The sequence below is a fragment of the Anthonomus grandis genome, chromosome 14 (genome assembly GCF_022605725.1).
Source record: "Anthonomus grandis grandis chromosome 14, icAntGran1.3, whole genome shotgun sequence".
NCBI classification, from domain to species: domain Eukaryota; kingdom Metazoa; phylum Arthropoda; class Insecta; order Coleoptera; family Curculionidae; genus Anthonomus; species Anthonomus grandis.
This window is the reverse complement of record NC_065559.1, coordinates 19,277,149-19,283,446: the sequence shown is the minus strand read 5'-3', so window position 1 is coordinate 19,283,446 and position 6,298 is coordinate 19,277,149. Positions and strand designations below refer to the sequence as shown.

Below are 6,298 nucleotides of genomic sequence, written 5' to 3'. Positions count from 1 at the left end.
ACACTGTCTACCCAAAATTATCCAGTTATTCGTCATTAATTTATCATGCAATTGTTGAATTAAAATTAAAAAAAAAAAAATTAACACAGAACGTAGTCGCTATCCTTACTATTATTATATAGCCCCGCCTGCCGCACCGATTAAGATAAAAATACAGGGCTGACACCCAATTAATGTATACGAGCCCCAGGAAGACACATTGATATTTGTCTTCCGAAATTGAAAAAAACATCTAATCGAACCAAATACGCATCAAGCAGGTGGCAGAGGATGCAAAATTTACTCATGGGAAAGACATTCGAGCTTTTGTCTATCGTAGTCGACCAGCTATTTTATTATGCTGTTGAGAGTTATTGTTTATGGACACTCTTGATCTGGCCGGCCGCAATACATCTTCAGTTTTGTTTTGTCTTGATGAATTTGCATTTGGCATTTGGTGGGGGCGCGTGCTATAGTAATTTAATAATTAGTATTTTTATTTTTAGGTGTATAGAAAAGGTTTTTTTAGTGGTTATTTATGAACGACTGTTCGATATTGGCAATTGTATCTTAGTTGTGTTTTTTTGTAAGTAGTATCTATTTTTATCTATTATTTTATGCTAGTAGTAATTATTTTTTTATTTTTTATATCACTACATAATTTTTCTCTTTGAGTTAATATTTCATGCGCTTTCATTCTCTATTTCATTAAAGTGAATAATATACATTTTTTTCTAATTAACGATTTTTTATTGTTTGTCTACCCGAAAAAAAAGTTCACGCTTCGCCACTGTTTAATGCAAGTTAAATAATAAAAAAATAAACACAATTTTATTCTGTATCTCTCTGATTTTATACTAAGCCGTTCCACTGTGCGCCGCCGCCATGAACGCCATCCATAAACGGAAGAAAGCGTGAGGCTATCGAGGACGATCAACTTAAATTATCAATTTAAATTATTTTATTGGCGACCAAATAATGTGATTCACTCACTTCTTTTATACGGCAAGATTTGACATCCTAGGAACATTATTGTAAGCCCCTTTTTATTGTCATATAATGACGTTATTTTATCGTTACAGAAAGGGCATTTTGCTGACTAAGTCATTAAATGACCATATTTTGACGTTTCAATCAATTATCACGTATGGTATAATTCTCCGGGGCTCATTTGGGGAAGCTATTAATATTTTTAAATGCTAAAAAAGAATTAATGTTGTATGCTACGTTTGGGACTATTATAGGAAATTTTTATCGGTCACTAAAAATTCTGACAGCTCCTTGACGTTAGTATTTATCCCTATGTTTTGTAAGAAAGCACAGCATCTTATTCTCAACAAATTCCGACTAATATTCTGCTGGCTTGGCCATAGCAATCAGAAGCAGAGAGCAACTCGTAATCCCACTATATCAACCATCTTCCACTTATGAAATTCTTATCGGATGCTACCACAAAATACTCAATGTATTCTAAATTTCAATCCCTCTAAGAGAGCAGTGCTGGATTTGTTACTAGATAGGCATTACTACTCCTTTACTTTTATTTAATTATCACAATTTGTCCTTTTTAAATGTTTGTTTATTTTATATTATTCTTATATTGGTATTTTGTAAGTTGCAAATTAAAATTTTTGCCAATTAAATTAAATCTTTTACGTAAAATTTGAATCTAAGTTTGTAACAGTATTAGTACATCTCCTGCTTATTGATTACGAGTTGCAAACAAATGTATCAAGATTAACAAAAACAGCAAATCGCAAGACATTACGTTATGGACGTGCTATTATAGCTAGGTATTATTACTCCACGTTGGGCGCCAAAATATATCATAGTAGTTGGTAGCGATATTAACAGATGGCAGCGGCTTCACAATAGCACCGCGGTATGCTGGAAACTTTCATTCAATAGTTGATTTAGAAGAAGTTTTAATCATACTTACCTGGCGTAGAGGTTACCGTGATCAACAAGGCGGTTCCTCCGGAGTGAGGCCCTTCCATTGCACTACGGTTGGGCTGACCTCTGCGATTATCCCTAATGCGGATAACTCGGGCGCGTAATTTACTAGCGTCTGCGGAACCACCGTTCCTTGTGCCGCCGGCGCTCACTCTCGCGGCAGAGCATAGTCAATGTTGCCGTTTTCATCAAAGATATCATATTTTATGATTAAAACGCATTCTGGGTGAGCCGTTATGCATGCATGTGATCGTTCGCAGTCTCGCAGGCTTAATGTTTAGCAATTTTGTATTTACTTGTTTATTTTGATATAAACAAATATCATTAGCTAAGTGATTGGTTTACATGTATATTTATTTACATTATGCATGTATTGTGTTATTTTCAGCCACATTTGAAGATGTTCTAAGTATAAGGATAAGGTCGAAACGTCGGCATTTTTTTCTAAGAAACTGGTTTCATTTCCTTATTGGGTCCTACTTCTGGTAACTCTTCGCTACATAAATAAGTTTATCTTTTTCTTTGTTTTTTAATAATAAAATTTATTTATCTATACTATGGTTTTATTTTGGATTGGTGCCTTTATTCCTTCTATTGATGGTGTTTAGATCATTAGAAAATTATTTTCTTTCTAATTTGAAATATTTTTGAAATAATTGCTAATTTAAACATATTTCTCAAAAGCGATATTTTAAAAATTCCAAATCCTACATTATTACTATTTTAATGCGTTAATGCTCTTCAGTCTGTAATATGTTGCTAAATCTATTATCTATTTGCAGATCAACAATAAACAAATCGCATTTTCTTATCTTACGTTTTTTACGCATATAAAAAAATACCTAGGTATTTATTGAATAAAATATCAAAATGTTTATGAATCCTAAAAATTAGCAATTCAAAGGTTAATGGTTACATTCAGAAAAGTGCAATATGTTTTTACCATTTTTAGAATCCTGCCCAGTTTCCTAGTCATAGCAAGCACAATTTTCAACACATTTATCTCATGAATGGTTGAATAAAATAATGGCATGTGATTTTATTACATTATGAGTTCATTGAAATCGTAGTAGGTACCTTTATCAATTTTTAACTCATTTTAGGGGTCTATTTAATATTAGTGCAATCAAAAGTAAACGTTTTTTGAAGAAAATTTAAAGAGGAGACCATTGTATAGTATTTTTATTTTTTAAAGGAAAAAAAAAATGCGGAAAATTTAAGTTTTTTGTGTGAAAACGAAAAAAAGTAATAAATAAAGTTAATATTCCCGGTACGCGGCTCAAAAGACACTAACCCAACCGATGGGAGGCTCCAACCCACGGTCGATATCCGTTTTGAGATCCAACTCTAAAATCAAGTCTCACTCCAACCCAGGCGCGCCCTTTCGAATTTTGCACATTCAAACCCGTTAGAATGAACAAAACATTTTTGCGCTTCGCTTGTCACTAATGTCACTATAATCAATAGAAAATCCCAACACACTGACATTATTACTACGCGTCGAAAAATAGTTCCAGATTAAAATCATTATTATTATAATAAAAAATTAAAATTTCTCATTTTTTCTTTTTGGAATTGACTTAAATTAGGTTATTCTTATCATATTAATTAATTTTGTAATGTAATTCTGATTACACTAATGTTAAATGTCACCCATTTTAGTATATAAGGAAGCACAACTATTTAACATTAATAACCAAAACTGAAAAATCCATATAAATTAGGTATAGGTACATAATGTCCTATTACTGTACCCTGTACGTAACGATATAACCTTTAAAAAAATAATTAATAAAAGAATCCTCCATTTAACACAAAGCTATTTTATTTGTAACCAACTACCACCTTAAAAAATATCTCTCAGAACTGCCGGCGCGCAACATATGCACCCGGTATTTTAATATGAATAGCGGCAACGTAGCACCACACATCTGACTGCAGAGGCACAGTGATTTCCAGGCAGCAGACGCTAGTGTAATTTTTGGTAGTCGGGACTGCGTACGCGCTGTCCCGGATTAAACAATTAAAATTAATTCCAATTCAATTAATGTTGATTCGGTTTACTTTTTACTACTCGTTAGTGATGTTAAATTCAACTTTTGAGTTTGACACCAAGAGACTTCCGGTACTTAGTACTCTTAGTGTGCGAACAGAGTGAAAGCAGGTTTCTCGCAAGCGGTTATCGGCGCCGACTCGCGCTTATCGCTTTCGACATTTATCCCGTGTTTTTAAATTGGCGCGAACAGAGTCAAAGCAGGTTAAAATGAGTCGGCGTTGACAACCTCCTTACACGTTTTTGTCGGAATTAAAATTAGTTTTATTTCTGCTTTTGGTCGCGCGAGTTGTAAATAATTTGGGCCTATTTTTATTGGATAAAGAATTTCTTATAGCGTCTGTGTTTCAGGGAACCCCTATATGGGACAAGCGGAACAAATTCATTGTAATCGAAATGTGATAGACAAATATTGGAGAGAAATAGGGTTAGAAATAAAAGAAGATGGTAAGTATTAAAATGTTTATTATTGTAATGACGGAAAATAAAATAAATGTCATTGATGTTATTGCATATTATATGTTAACGGATTTTGAGAGAAATAATTTACAAATATATCTCGAATGGTTTTCGCTTCATTTAGAGGCCTTCCTGTCATGTGTCTTTCTGTATTTCTGTTTGAGTATTCCATTGATACACCACTAAGATGCCTTTGAAAACCTTCCTTATCAATAATGATGTTAGGTAAAATGCAAATACATTTAATAATATTGTCTGCAGTCTCGATGTTGGTTTCAATGCATTTTGAAAGAATGCGCCATTTAGCTGTAATTATTCCAAAAGTGCACTCTATGCACTTTCTCGCTCGAGATAACCGTTTAATGAAACATTCTTGTTCAATACTAAGATTTTTCTCACCAAAAGGTTTTAAAAGAAAAGGCAGAAGTGGAAACGCTTCGTCACTAATTAATACGAAAGGTGTCTTCATCGTTGTTTTAGTTTAAATAAGATGGTTCGGGAATATTAAATCGATTATTTTTTAGCAAATTGTATAGCTCGGAGGCTTGAAAAGTACCTCCGTCACTCTGCTTACCGTAGCCGCCAATCTCCACAGTAATAAATTTATAATTCGCATCAGCAACTCCTTGTAAAACTATAGAAAAATAATGCTTGTAGTTATAAAACATGGATCCCGAATTTTTGGGACAAACAATTCGAATATGCTTTCCGTCGATGGCGCCGATGCAGTGGGGGAAGTTCCAAATGTTATTAAATTCATCTGATATTCTTCGAAAATATTGTTTTTTCGGAATAGCCATGTGAATATCTATTAAGTCATCCCATATTGCAGAAACTGTTTCTTTAACTATTTCACCTGCAGTGGATGCGCCAATTCAAAATGCAAACGAGATTTGTCTAAAGGATGATCCAGTTGCCAGATATCTGTAACAAAAATATACTCTTAAGAGACATAATCAGCACGTGCTCGGATTTTAACACATTCACAGCGTTCGTCACTAAATGGCAACACAGCATACAACAAACCGATTCCCGATACGAATTCTTTCCATCGCGTTTGCAATGTTGGCATATAGTGCAAGATATGAAATTTTAAGAATTTTATCATTTTTGTATTGTTAAGATTGACGCCTTATTTATTTAAATTTTGTGTCTAACCATTTGAATTAGTTTCCTAAAAATGGGTTTTTTTCCCCGCTACGAAGAGATATTTATGTTTTTTTTTTAAATAAAGAAAAAAAAATCTATTAAAAAAAAATATAAAAAAAGGCGTTCGTAGCGGGCTTCTTATAGGCATAAGAATACCATTAGTGAAAACCGCATTGAAATATGTCTTTAAATAAACCAAATGTTTAAACAATAAGAATTACTAGGGTGATTATTGCTCTTAAGTATCTCGAGGACGAGTTTCAAAGTAATAGTAGGTTTTTTTCAGAGGCCAAGGTGCGAAAGCAGTGAAAGTATCTGCGGGACCAGTTTTCGGTCAAATTGGGAAAATTTCATCCACCAAGATCTGGTGATGCGGCAGAAGATACACCGACATCAAAATGGCCTTTTTTTAAGCAACTACTGTTCCTTAAAGATATTGTTAAGCCTAAAACAATCATAGGAAATCTGCCCAGCACCATTAAGTCCACCCAAGAAACGTCGTCAAAGGATTCCAAGTCTCCCGTTGAATGTGAGTAAAATAGCGGGAGTGAAGAGGCTTCTCAAGTAACAAAAATTGACCAGATAAATGTCACGGAAAATGACATCACACTATATAGTTCGAGCCCAACATCTTTAATTCAGACTCCTGTTATGACAGGAAACGTGAACAGAAAAAAGACAAAAGAAACGTGGAGCCACCGAGAC

The 6,298-nt window shown here is 33.8% G+C and overlaps 1 non-coding gene across 1 annotated transcript; it reads left to right on the top strand.

The window, feature by feature from the left end:
• The first annotated feature begins 1,910 nt into the window (after nt 1–1,910).
• Nucleotides 1,911–2,077, top strand: LOC126744828 (U1 spliceosomal RNA). Its single transcript, XR_007663323.1, has one exon. It is a non-coding gene; the product is annotated as a U1 spliceosomal RNA (small nuclear RNA).
• Nucleotides 2,078–6,298: the final 4,221 nt, after the last annotated feature.